Here is a 13782-nt window from a genome sequence, read left to right as displayed (position 1 = left end):
ACACACACACACACACACACACAGAGAGAGAGAGAAGGAAGTAGATACCATCTCCAAATTTTGCTGCTGATGTGCCCAAATTTCCATCTGAGCAGGGAACTACACAGCTGGCAGACTTCTCATTTCTTCTGGCCCCCTTTGCACATAAGAGCCTCTCGCTGTTCTTGCACCCTTGAACCAGCTGCTGTCTTCCCTCCCTCCTTCCTTCCTCCTCCCTCCCACTTCCCTGCCTCCAACCGGGGACGGGGTGGGGGCGCAGCTGCGGTTGCAACCAGCCTGAGCTAACAGCAGGTGGCTGCCCGGTGACTGACAGCCCTTCCATGACGTCATGCAGGTGGGCAGGGCGCCGGGAGGCGTTCTTTTTGCATGACTATAGAGGCAGTGGCTGGTAAGTGACAGAGGGGAGCTTATCAGTACACAGAGAGAGTGAGTGGAAGGAGGGAGGGAGGGAAGGAGAGGCAGAAAAGAAAGCCGAGCTCTGTGTGTGTGTGTGTGTGTGTGTGTGTGTGTGTGTGTGTGCGCGCGCGCGCGCTTCTGCCTCTTTATGGCCGGTGCTTTTAAATAGGAAATGCACCTTAGGTGAGGCTTCCCTGCGAGAAGGGAGATAAGAGATCAGGACCATCCTTCCTGCCTGCGCTCATTCAGCTGGCTGGGCTCCCCCCCCCCATAGGTGAGTAGCTCCATTCTTCCTTCCACAGGGATGCTGGTTCCCAATTAGTTCCCAGGAGCCTGTGTATATGTGCGCGCGCGGCTGCCTGATCTGCGCTCAGGAAGAAAAGGAGCATCATAATAATCAATGAAATGAAATCCATAGCCAAGAAGATCCTGGAGGGGCATATAGAGGAAAAGGAGGGGGCGAAGGAAGGGAAGAGATCCGGAGGGGTTTTGCTCGCCTCTGCGCCTCTTTTTATCGGTCCTATAAAGAACGCTCTCCTCCTTCTCATTGTCCTAGAGAGAGGGGGGCGGGGAGCTGGTCCTCCGCCTTTTAGTCCTAGCCGGATTGTTCCAGGGGGGTGGATGGGAGCTGGTGGAGGCATCGGCGGCTGCCTTGGCTGCCTGGGGTTCTTTCAGGACAGGGTGATGGGAGGGAGCGAGCGAGGGGAGGCGAGCAGCAAAGAATGAATGACGAGACGAGTTTGGCTGGGGAGGCATCTTTTCCTCGCTCTCGCTCCCTCTTTCTCTCCACTGCCAGCATCTGAGCCAGGCAGCCCCGATTCTTTTTGCGCGTTTTGGTCGGGAGGAAACCCCTCTTGATTCAGAGGGTCTTGATTTTAATGGAAAGCCCCTCCTAATTCAATGGGACTTCACTCCCCAACTCAAAAGTGCGCAGAATTGCAGCTTTGGGGATTGCTTAACCGTGGACCTGGGAGAGAATGTATTGTTGCGTTTGTGAAAGGCAATGTCTTTCTTTCTTTCTTTCTTTCTTTCTTTCTTTCTTTCTTTCTTTCTTTCTTTCGCCCCTTCCCCTCTTGCTCTGTATTGCACTGAACCAGGAGATTTGCACTGATGTCCTCCTTGCACCAAGTGGGGGTAGGCGCCGGAAGAGGGTTTTCCCCGGGGCCACCTTTCCACTTCGGATTCTGATGCCCGCTTAGCGCTGGGTGAGCAGGTGGGAAAAGAGGCGAGGCGGTGCATCCAAGCGAAAGGGCTGTAGCTCAGTGGTAAAACATCTGATTTGCGTGCAGAAAGTCCCAGGTTCAGGTCCTTGGTTTCTCCAGGTACGTAGATAGACGCATGTCACAGTTCCTGGATAGCCGCTGCCAGCCATCAATAAATATTGATTGGCTTTTAAAAATCACATCACAAAGTCCAGTCTGAATAAGATTAAAATATTATTTGTGCCTTTCACAACCGAAGTGAGAAAGACTGTAGCTCAGTAGCTCCAAGTAGAGCTGGGAATGTCCCCTGTCTGGAACTCTGGAGAACAGCTGCCAGTAGACAATATTGAACGAGATGGATCAATGGTCTGTTTCAATGTTTAATACTAGGAGCCCTAAGGAATATGACCAGGATCCTTTTCACATGGTCTTGCATCCTCCTTTCCTAATTCTTTAGCCTTTACTATGCCATGAAAGCTGGTGATGGATGTTGGCATCTGTCTGTCTCAAGAGCAATGGAGTGTGCCTCGAGGGGTGAAGTCAAACCGCTAATGTTAGCAGCACCAAAGTGACCTTCCTGGGGTGCAAGCCTGGGCAGGGTGTGTGGAGGTCCTGGGCTGCCCAGACGACAAGACCCCACCCCCTGGCCTCGCTGATGTGGTCCAAAGGAAAGCAGAGTGATATGTTTGGCACCAGCTTGGCTTGCAGGAGTTGCGTACAAGGTGCCATCCAACTGCCTTAGGGACTCCACTTCGGATTTGTTGCAGGGTTTACTCCTTTGCCATTTCTTCTCCTGAAGCACAGGTTTAGGACCAGAGTTTTCCTTCTAAATGGACTGCCTTCTCAGGTGGAGGAGCCCCATCTGCCCCTCACTTCCCTCTACAGCACATGCAGAAACCACCCTCCTCTTGACTGTTGGGACTCCACTATGGGTCTCCACTTCCAAGGCAAGAAGGTGACTAGCTGTATGTTTTCTTGGACACAACAATAGTGTATTGCAGGGACTGGGATACACGATAACGACCTGATTCAAGAAAGACTGCTAATGGCTTGGGAGTTAACAGTGCAGTCCTAGGTAAAGGTAAAGGGACCCCTGATCATTAGGACCAGTCGTGGCCAACTCTGGGTTTGCGGTGCTCAACTCGCTTTATTGGCCAACGGAGCCGGCGTACAGTCATGTGGCCAGCATGACTAAGCCGCTTCTGGCAAACCAGAGCAGCACACGGAAACGCCGTTTACCTTCCCGCCGGAGCGGTACCTATTTATCTACTTGCACTTTGAAGTGCTTTTGAACTGCTAGGTTGGCAGGAGCAGGGACCGAGCAACGGGAGCTCACCCCGTCAGGGGGATTCGAACCGCCGACCTTCTGATCGGCAAGTCCTAGGCTCTGTGGTTTAACCCACAGCGCCACCCTAAACCATGCCTATTCAGAAGTTAATTCCCAACAAGTTCAATGGGGAAGTGGGTGTAGGGTTGCAACCTTAGAACAATGTAGCGGTGAACTGGGACTTTGCTGGTTCAACACTAAGCTCTATGCTGAGCATTTTTCCAGAGGTCTGGGGGAATGAGCTGTCTGCCCCAGCGATTCATCTGCACTATGGAGGCAGTTCTAGGTTGCTTGACAGCAGTCTTGCCCAATCTGGGACTCTCCCCAGTCTGTAAAATTCCCCAGTCCTTTCTTCATGTCCTTCTTGAGTGGTTTTACCTGGCTGGAATGTGCCCTTGAACTCGGGCAATGCTTTTTGTTCGCCTGGATGGAGGATAGAGAGTTCTGTTTAGGAATCAGCCTACTGTATGAAGATAACATTTACATTTGCTGCTGCAGTTTTAAAGAAGTCGAGTCACTGCTGCTTACCGGGAGGGAGAGTGGAAGAGGCGAGGTTGCAAGGAGGTCAGCGCTGTGCAAACTCACTGGCAGAACCCCTGGCAATTCCACAGCACCAACCAGCCCTGTCCCACTCTCTGCCTGGTAAGCAGGAGCAAACGGCCTGCCTTGAGGTCAGGTGAGTGTCATTGCCCAACTGCACCACCTGCCGCTGTGTTTGGCTAGAGGTAGCCAACATGGGCGCTCTGTTAAACTGTAGCTCCCATGTCACTCCATGTTGCCCTGGACTAGGGCCACAAGGGTGCCTTAGCAAGCAGAGACAGGGTAGGCACCTGACAGAGTGGGCCCTAATCCATGAAAGCTTCTGCCACCACAAATCTTTCAGATGCCACAAAGGACTCCGTTGTTCTTGCTGCAACAGGCAAATGGGCACCACAGGCTTGCAAGGAATACTGGACTAGGTTGACCTCACTGTGCTCTGGCAAGCACTTCTTATGTTCAGAGGCCAGATTGTTAATGCATTGACTCCTGAGTATGGGACCTTTGCTTTTATAAATGAAATATATATATAAGCAGACCTCATAGGGATTCTGTTTCGTTTTTTAAAACAGACAACATAAGCCATCAACTAGTTTCAACATTGCTGTTGCATTGGCGGCTCCCAGACCACTCACGCCCCTGCCTCTATATATATATGATGTCTAATCCAGTCTCTCTCTCTCTCTCCTCCCTATGCTATAAGTCTGCTTTGCTTGCACATTGTTTTTCCTTTGCTGGCTCTCCTGCACTTTAAAAGCCAGCATTCCTATAAAACCAGACCTGATGCCTACAGCGTACGAATGCTTCTGTTGCAAATAACTGATTTACATTTGTATGAATGAATTCTGTTATGCTGTAAGTGTACGTAGCAGCTCGCCCATTGGCTGAATGCATCCTTTGCTGCGCTCATGCTTTCAGATCTACAAAAGAAGCCCTTTTGGTAGTCACCGCACCTAGTGAGGTCTGTGCTGGAGGGGGCTGTGGGAGTGTGTTCTCTGTGGTTGCTCCACACCTGTGGAATGACCTTTTGTCAGAAGTATATCATGCTCCAACATTGCTGCTTTCATTTCACCAGTGGGTGAAAGACGCAACTCTTTACCCAAGCCTTTGAGGAGTACCAGGAGATGGAGAGTCTGAGACTGCCTCATTTAGCTGCTGCCACCTATGTTTTTTTAGTGTGTTTCCACTGCAATTTGATGAATGTTGTGTTTAGTCTAGCTCAGTGGCGTAGCGTGGGGGGTGCAGGGGGGGCCGGCCGCACCAGGCGCAACATCTGGGGGTTAGGGTTAGGGGGCGCAAATCCATGGGTTAGGGGCCGCAAATCCACGGGTTAGGGGGCGCAAATTACTTGCCTTGCCCCGGGTGCTGACAACCCACGCTATGCCACTGGTCTAGCTTATTATTATTGCCAGTTGTTGGTTTTCAATACCTATGCATTCACCTTCCTAGGACCTTTGGGCCAAAGGTGGATTATAAATGCTTGTAATAAACAGATTCATAAACGGCAGGTTTCCAAGGGAGCAACCTGTTTATTGAGCATTCGTTCTGTTTGATTTGTGGGGAGATTTGACGATGTTGGCTGTTTAAGGAGCATTCATTCTGATTTGTTTCCAGGGAGGTTAGTCAACATGGTTTCAAACCATTTCCCCATGGCTTTCCTTACTGTAAGCTTTTGAGGAAGAGGGGTTGTCGCGCAAGGCCTCCCAATGATCTTTGAGTTCCCAAACCTGAATTTGTTGCCCGGGGTCAGGATCCCACCTGAACATAGTGACAGTCCGGAACTGCATGGGCAGACTGAGAACATGATACCACACTCACCAAACCAGCACTCTTTGCATGCACCCAGGAGCATGGGATTTGGGTGCTGTTGCATGGCTTTCGATGCACAAACTCTATTTATATTGGTGCTCATTGACAAGCTGCCGCATACAAATTTGCCACTTAAACTGATCAAGTTGCAAGGTACTTATATGCACCCCAGACTTAAAAGGAGTTTACTTGCAGCAGATGCATCCCATTTGTGACACACAAATTTATGATAAATTCCTCAATAGCAACTGTGGTGGTCTGCCATGGCAAGAAGCAAAGAAGAAACTTGAGACATTGCCCCCCCCTTAAAGACTGTGATTTCGGACTATAAGATCTAGTGTGGAGTAGTGGATAGCTTGTCACACCAGAATTGGGAAGACCAATTCAAATCCCCTCTTGACTATTGGGTAGCCTTGGACCAGTCTCTGCCTGACCTACTTCACAGGGATGTTGTGAGGTTTAAATTTGGGGGTGTTGAGGAGAAACATATATGCTACCTTGAACTCCTTGGGGGGGGGGGGAAACGTGAGATGCAAAGGCAATAAATAATTGCTAGGCACTTGTAACCGGAGAACGGGAAGCTTAGTTCAAACCAGCCTCTGAAATTTGGGCCCAGGTGCAGATTTCTGCTGCTTACGGCTTCATAGTCCTTGTTGACAGATCGCAGTGCGGAAGTGACAGTGAAAAACATTATGTGCTGGAGTTATGTCAGACTTCAGTAGCGCAGGGAGGTAGTTTTCTGCCTGGACTTCATGCTCTTAATTGTGTCACCTTTAGGCAGGTGTAAGAAACATAGGAAACTGCCTTGTACACAGGCAGAATACTGGTCTGGCTAGCTTGGCATTGTCTCCACAGGCTGGCAGCTGCTGTCCAGAGTTTCAGGCATGGACATTCCCAGCCTTACCTGGAGAGAGGAGGGAGATTGAACCCAGGATCATTTGCTTACAAAGCAGCTGCTTCTGAGCTGCTGTCCTTCTCCACTCCATACGTAACCCTTTGCTTCTGAAACATGCAAATAATATTTCTTTCCATGCTTTGCTACCCTAGGGGAGTTTTACTTGCGTTGCATTGGAAAATATTTTAAGAATTGCTTTTAGGATAGGTTTTTTTAATTTAAAAAAGCTCCACTTTTTGAAAAGACCCCCTCTAAGGGTGATGAGAGGACAATTAATTTTGTTAACATGCCAGCGTTTGAGACTAGGTTGTGTCCAATTCCCACAGAAAAGGTCTTAGCACTAGTATAGCTCTTAGTACTATTGTCCCCGCAACCACACCACACAAAATTGCTCTCCTGTGTTGCCGTTTGGAAGCTTTCTAAGTCTTCAAGTGCCTAAAACGATCCCTGTTCCATGTGTGTGAATAGCAAACAAAATAGCAGATGAAATTGAAATTAACTGGCGTTCTAGTCTAAGCTGCCTAACTATGGTTTTTTGTGTTTTTTTGTTTTGCTTTTTTAAAGTGTGCTAATATTAAGCTGAGTTATCTGGCTTCGGCTTTCACTTGTTTGGCCTTTTTCTGGATATGCAAAGCTAGCGACCAAATCCTCTTAAATAAATCTTCATCAGTGTCTCTTAGAAAGCGCAGCCCAGTTTGCAAGAAAGTCGATTACATCACCGCTCCTGTGAAGGAGTCCTCCTGGACGCTTACATATCAATGCTCGACCGCACGCCATGGGTTCAGAGCTCTGTACAAACATGGATCGCAACAAGGCTCCTGTGACAGCTGTCAGTGTTGCAAGCCTTGTTTTACAGACATTTTGGAAGGTGAAATGTCTTGCCTGAGGCTATACTGGGGGTGGGGGGGGGGAGAAAGCAAAATTGATGGAAGTTAACCACCACCAGTGATTCGCAAGCAATAGGGCAGCCATGGCGGCATGAGGTGTTTAAAAGAGGTAGTTTTGATGTCGCAGGGAAGGGAGAGATCATTTGATGGGGCACGGCAATGCCAAATTTAGCATGCCCACAGCTAGCTCTGACTTACCTCCTTACTTCCAGCCAGTCTGGGAGGGAGGTGGCAATAGATGTCAGCTTTCTCTTCCTCGTCTCTGTAAGTGTTGTCCTTGCAGAACTCAAGAGGGAGTAGGATGGGGAGAAAGCTAGAATTAGTTTTGAGTATGTTGGACTCAAATATATTGGACGCAGGTGGCGCTGTGGGTTAAACCACAGAGCCTAGGGTTTGCCAATCAGAAGGTCGGTGGTTCAAATCCCCGCAATGAGGTGAACTCCTGTTGCTTGGTCCCTGCTCCTGCCAACCTAGCAGTTCGAATGCACAAAGTGCAAGTAGATAAATAGGTACCGCTCCGGCGGGAAGGTAAACGGCGTTTCCGTGCGCTGCTCTGGTTTACCAGAAGCAGCTTAGTCATGCTGGCCACATGACCCGGAAGCTGTACGCCGGCTCCCTCGGCCAGTAAAGCAAGATGAGCGCTGCAACCCCAGAGTCAGTCACGACTGGACCTAATGGTCAGGGGTCCCTTTACCTTTATATTGGACTCCATGACATTCATGTAGGAAAGCCCTGCCCAATACAGATAGGTGTTAAATGTTGAGAAGGCTTGAAGGAACGTAAGAAGAAGAAAATTATAGAGACAGAACTACCTAAAATGTATAGAAATGTATTTATGTATGCTGCTACAGAGGCAAGAATGTTACTTGCCCAAAAGTGGAAAGAAGCAGAAGTCTCAGCAAAGAAAGAATGGATATAAAAACTTATGGAATATGCAGACATGGCGAAACTTAATGGAAGAACAAGAAATCAAGAATTTTTTTTTAATAAAAGAATGGAAATGGTCTGTTAAATATTTACAGATAAAACCACTGGCAGGAGTATTGTAAAAACCTGCAGTTTTATATGAGTGCAGTGGAATCTCGGTTGTTGAATGTAATCCATTCTGGAAGATCGTTCGACTTCTGAAACGTTTGACAACCGAGGCACAATTCCCGGTCGGCAAAATCCATTGGGAAAAAATGGAGAAATGCGCCTTGGAAGCCGTTCGATTTCCGAGGTGCATTCGAAAACGGAAGCATTCACTTCTGGGTTGTCAGCGTTCAACAGCCGAAACGTTCGACTTTCAAAGTGTTCAACAACTGAGGTTCCACTGTATATATTTAAAGAAGATGAACAAATGAGTAAATTAAGTTAATTTGGATATGCAGAAGATATTAAAAACAAATATAAGGAACCGCAGAAAGAGGGGGAGGGAAGTCAAGTTTTGAAATGTCAAAATGATTGTAAAAGTAGTGAAATGTATAAAATTAGTGAAATGTATAATTGCACATCTAGTCTTGCATCGTTTTCTCACAGTGGCCAAGCAGTTGCCTGTGGGAAACCTGCAAGCAAGACCTGAGCACAAAATCACTCTCCCCTCCTATGGTTTCCAGCAACAGGTGTTCAGTAAGATACTGCCTGCACCCATGGAGGCAGGTCAGCAATGTCTAGGCAACATGACAACATACGTAATAGACAACATATGTAATAGACAATCTTTATAGAATTCCTTCAAACCATAACAAGTACAAAATGAAATCTTTAGTCTCAAAGACTATGAAAACCTTTAAACGAAGCAAGGTACCAAACTTTGTACGATGAAAGACAAGCTGTGAAGCTTTGTATATTCAGCAAATATGATGTCCAACACTGAACAGTGATTCCGGATATTGGCTACCGTTTCATAGAATTGCTTCATAAACGGAAAATAATTTTTTTTACAGACGATGACCTGCATGACATATCACTTTACAAAACTTATAAACCATAATGCAATCAGTAATGAAAAAGAGTACATACCCCATCTTCATTTAAAGATTTTCAGAGACTTTGAGACTAAATATTTCATTTTGTACTTGTTATGGTTTGAAGGAATTCTATAAAGATTGTCTATTACGTATGTATATGGTTATCGTGCTGCCTAGACATTGCTGACGTTTTCTTTGCAACACAGGGTTTTGTTTGCCTACTTACCCATGGAAGCAAGAGCATAGCCATCATGGCTAATAGCAATTCATAGTCTTATGCCCCATGGAGTTATCTAATCTTTTTTTTAAAAAAAAGCCATTCAAGTTGGTGGCCATGACTGCCTCCTGTGGGAGTGAGTGCCATAGTTTAACCATGCACTGCCTGAAGTTGCTATCCACATCAATTTTGTATCGGCGCAATCCTTGATAATTGCAGGTGTTCATGTACCGTGCTTTTAAATTATGTTCCTGTAGTCTGGGGGAGTTAATGGGAGGACACCAAAAGTGGACTTTGCAAGCCTTTCTTGTTGCTAAGAGACTTTGCCCACTATCTGTTATGTAATGGTCTGAGGACCTCGCTGCCCTGGCTATATATGTGGGATGCATGTACTGGTAATATTATTACTCATACACTATTTTTATTTTCTTCTTCTTCCCCTCCCTTCCCTTGTTAAATTTGCAAAAATAAAATAATAATATTAAAAAGTTGCACTGAATCCAGTGAGTCAGCAAGGGCTACACTATACCACAATGCGGAAGATAAGGCTATTGATGATTTCTAGCTTTGACAGCTAGGTAGGACCTCCAGTGTCAGGGACTGCCTGCCCCTCTGACTATCAGTACTGGGGAACACAAGTGGGGAGAGAACTGGCTTTGTGAGACCAGGATGTTGGACCAGATGGGCTTTTGGGTCTGATGTAGCAAGGATCTTCTTATAGGTGGCTGTCCAAGTACACTTCATACAGATGAACGACACAGTCAACGTATGAAATGAATACGGCTAATACTCAACTTGAATCGGTTCTCACCACGCTAGTACCTTATCTTCCAAAACCCGATCAGTCACATAGGCCCGCTGAGAGGACAGAAGAAATTCCATTCCCCAAATTTATTTTCCACGTTGATATGCGCAGCAGAAACCAAAACCACAATTCTAGCTGTTTTCATGGTGGATTTTATCTCTTTCTCTTTCCCAGCAGGGAAATGCAGTAAATACAAAACCTATCTAATCTCAATCTCAGTCTCAGTCTCTGTGTGTGCACACTGAGAGAGGGAGAGAGTAGGGTGGAATGCTGTTTTGGATAAGAACATAAGAAAATGCACAGTCATGGATTTGAGCCCCACAACAGGGGCAAAGCAACGGCTGATATATATTTTTGAAGGCCTGGGCCACTCCCACTCCCAATGTGATTGGCTGTCTAAACTTCCAAGCTGCGAATCATGACTCAGACTTTAAGGGCCAATGGCAGAGGCCCAAATCCTGAAATGTTCTGTGATTGGATATTATGTATCAAATCAGAAAACGGGCTCAGAATCCTTAGTCCAGACCAAAGGTCAGCAAACTTTTTCACCAGGGGGCTGGTCCACTGTCCCTCAGACCTTGTGGGGGGTTGGACTATATATATATATATATATGCTTTCGTAGATTTTCACGGGTACAGGAATGCAGGTTTTGGTGTCTTCGGGTGTCTTCCCGTGTAAGAGTTGGGGTGTCTAGGCGACGTTTCGACGAGGTCTCACTCGTCATCTTCAGGCTGGTGCTTTCGGCTTCTTGTTACTGGAACAGAGCAGGATCTCAGTGTTTGAGTTCCTATAAATACTGTTGAGGGGGTGTGGTGTATAGCCTCCAACGTTCTGGGCAGAGAGGAAGTTCCCAGGTTAGTGTGCCTTTTCTTCTTTTGTTCCTTAATTACTTGAGGGATATCTTGAGTGATTTCTTGAGTGATATTCTGAGTACCACTTAGGTGGGTCATTAAGTTTGGATTAGTTGCTAAAGCTTTCGTGTCTTGACCTCTTGAGCTTGTGAAGAGTTTTTCTGAGAAGATGGCTGTACTGCACTTAGTTGTGCTCTGGCTTGGCTTCGTGTATAGGGGCGAGCTGTGGTTTTGTGCCCTGTGCCAGCCAGATCTGTGTAGGGATTGCAGGGGGGTGCAGCATCCGGAGGTGCCACTATGGTTTGGCTACTGGATGGTGTCTGTAATTTATCTGTGGAGAGGGTCTGGGTTTGGGTCTGGTGTGGTTGATTGGTGATGGCGTTCTGTGTGCCTCTGGTTCTGGTGTCGGTTTTTGTGGGGAGGGCTAATTTCCAGATGTCTGGCAGGCGGGACGTGTCGTCACGCTTGTTCATGTTGTGAGGGTGTTTCTCTATCTCGATGGCTTCCATGATTATTCTCTTGTGGTGATGTTCCATGTTAAAGAGCAATTTGGAATCTGCAAAATTAATTTCGTGTCCTGTTTCTTTCATGTGTTGGAAAAGAGAGGAAGTTTTTTCTTCTTTTTTGACGGCATTCTTGTGTTCTGCGATACGTGCATTTATTCGTCTGTTTGTTTGTCCAATGTACGTGGCTGGGCAGACTTTGCAGGGTATTTCATAGACCCCTTGGTTTTCCAACTGGATTTTATCTTTGGGGTTTCTGAGGATATTGGCTATTTTTTGGTTGGTGCAAAAGGCTGTTTTGATATTGTGTTTATGGAGGATTTTGCTAATTTTATCTGTAGTGCCCTTGATATAAGGAAGGAGGGCCATGCCATTGTTTTCTTCTGTGTCTTGGTTTTTGGGGGGTGTTTCTTTTTGGATTAGCTTCGTAACCCTGTTTTGTTGGTATCCATTGGCGATTAACACATTTGAGAGATTCTGTAACTCAGTTGTCAAGTGGTCTTTGTCAGCCAGGCGTTTGGTTCTGGAGATGAGAGTCTTGGCTACGGAGTTTATTTGTGCAGGGTGGTGGTGTGATTGTGCATGTAAGTAGCGGTTGGTGTGTGTTTTTTTCCGGTAGATAGTGTGTCCTAGGGAGCCATCAGGTTTTTTGTAGATTAGGACGTCAAGGAAGGGAAGTTGGTTGTTGGCTTCTATTTCCATAGTGAATTGTATTTTGGGGTGTAGGCTGTTGAGATGTGTGAGGAAGCTATCTAGTTTTTCTTTCCCGTGTGGCCAAATTACAAAGGTGTCGTCAACATATCTGAGCCAAAGTTGACCACTTGACAACTGAGTTACAGAATCTCTCAAATGTGTTAATCGCCAATGGATACCAACAAAACAGGGTTACGAAGCTAATCCAAAAAGAAACACCCCCCAAAAACCAAGACACAGAAGAAAACAATGGCATGGCCCTCCTTCCTTATATCAAGGGCACTACAGATAAAATTAGCAAAATCCTCCATAAACACAATATCAAAACAGCCTTTTGCACCAACCAAAAAATAGCCAATATCCTCAGAAACCCCAAAGATAAAATCCAGTTGGAAAACCAAGGGGTCTATGAAATACCCTGCAAAGTCTGCCCAGCCACGTACATTGGACAAACAAACAGACGAATAAATGCACGTATCGCAGAACACAAGAATGCCGTCAAAAAAGAAGAAAAAACTTCCTCTCTTTTCCAACACATGAAAGAAACAGGACACGAAATTAATTTTGCAGATTCCAAATTGCTCTTTAACATGGAACATCACCACAAGAGAATAATCATGGAAGCCATCGAGATAGAGAAACACCCTCACAACATGAACAAGCGTGACGACACGTCCCGCCTGCCAGACATCTGGAAATTAGCCCTCCCCACAAAAACCGACACCAGAACCAGAGGCACACAGAACGCCATCACCAATCAACCACACCAGACCCAAACCCAGACCCTCTCCACAGATAAATTACAGACACCATCCAGTAGCCAAACCATAGTGGCACCTCCGGATGCTGCACCCCCCTGCAATCCCTACACAGATCTGGCTGGCACAGGGCACAAAACCACAGCTCGCCCCTATACACGAAGCCAAGCCAGAGCACAACTAAGTGCAGTACAGCCATCTTCTCAGAAAAACTCTTCACAAGCTCAAGAGGTCAAGACACGAAAGCTTTAGCAACTAATCCAAACTTAATGACCCACCTAAGTGGTACTCAGAATATCACTCAAGAAATCACTCAAGATATCCCTCAAGTAATTAAGGAACAAAAGAAGAAAAGGCACACTAACCTGGGAACTTCCTCTCTGCCCAGAACGTTGGAGGCTATACACCACACCCCCTCAACAGTATTTATAGGAACTCAAACACTGAGATCCTGCTCTGTTCCAGTAACAAGAAGCCGAAAGCACCAGCCTGAAGATGACGAGTGAGACCTCGTCGAAACGTCGCCTAGACACCCCAACTCTTACACGGGAAGACACCCGAAGACACCAAAACCTGCATATATATATATATATATATATATATATATATATGGGAGGAGAACGAATTTCTATGACCCACAAATAACCCAGATGCATTTAAAATTAAAGCACACATTGTACTCATGCAAAAACACGCTGATTCCTGGACCGCCTGTGGGCCGGATTGAGAAGGTGATTGGGCCGGATCCAGCCACCGGGCCTTAGTTTGCCTACCTATGGTCCAGACTCAAGCTCAGGCAAACACCGACCACTGAATACATAACACTATGAGAAACTGCAAAGGTCCTCACCAGCACCCTTGTGGAGAAAAGTTGTGAGAAACCATAGAAACAGCTTGGTCCTTTGTGCTGCCCACTATACTGTACTCCATGTACCCAAAGATTTATGCTATG

General features: G+C 46.5%; 1 protein-coding gene across 4 annotated transcripts in view; it reads left to right on the top strand.

Moving 5' to 3' along the window:
* Positions 1 to 401: 401 nt before the first annotated feature.
* The window catches only part of MAPK4 (mitogen-activated protein kinase 4), a 92423-nt gene continuing 79042 nt past the window's right edge, over positions 402 to 13782 (top strand). For 3 of the 4 annotated variants that reach the window (XM_083466026.1, XM_083466024.1, XM_083466027.1), the window contains exon 1: positions 402 to 670. The gene's annotated coding sequence lies outside the window, so the exon portion shown is untranslated. Of the gene's footprint in view, positions 675 to 13782 lie in introns of all 4 variants that reach the window. The other variant, XM_083466025.1, reaches the window with a different exon arrangement.

This window comes from Podarcis liolepis, assembly GCF_965112155.1.
Source record: "Podarcis liolepis genome assembly, chromosome: 11".
NCBI lineage: Eukaryota > Metazoa > Chordata > Lepidosauria > Squamata > Lacertidae > Podarcis > Podarcis liolepis.
Note: the sequence above shows the minus strand (reverse complement) of the source record. Positions and strands in the feature narration are given on the sequence as shown.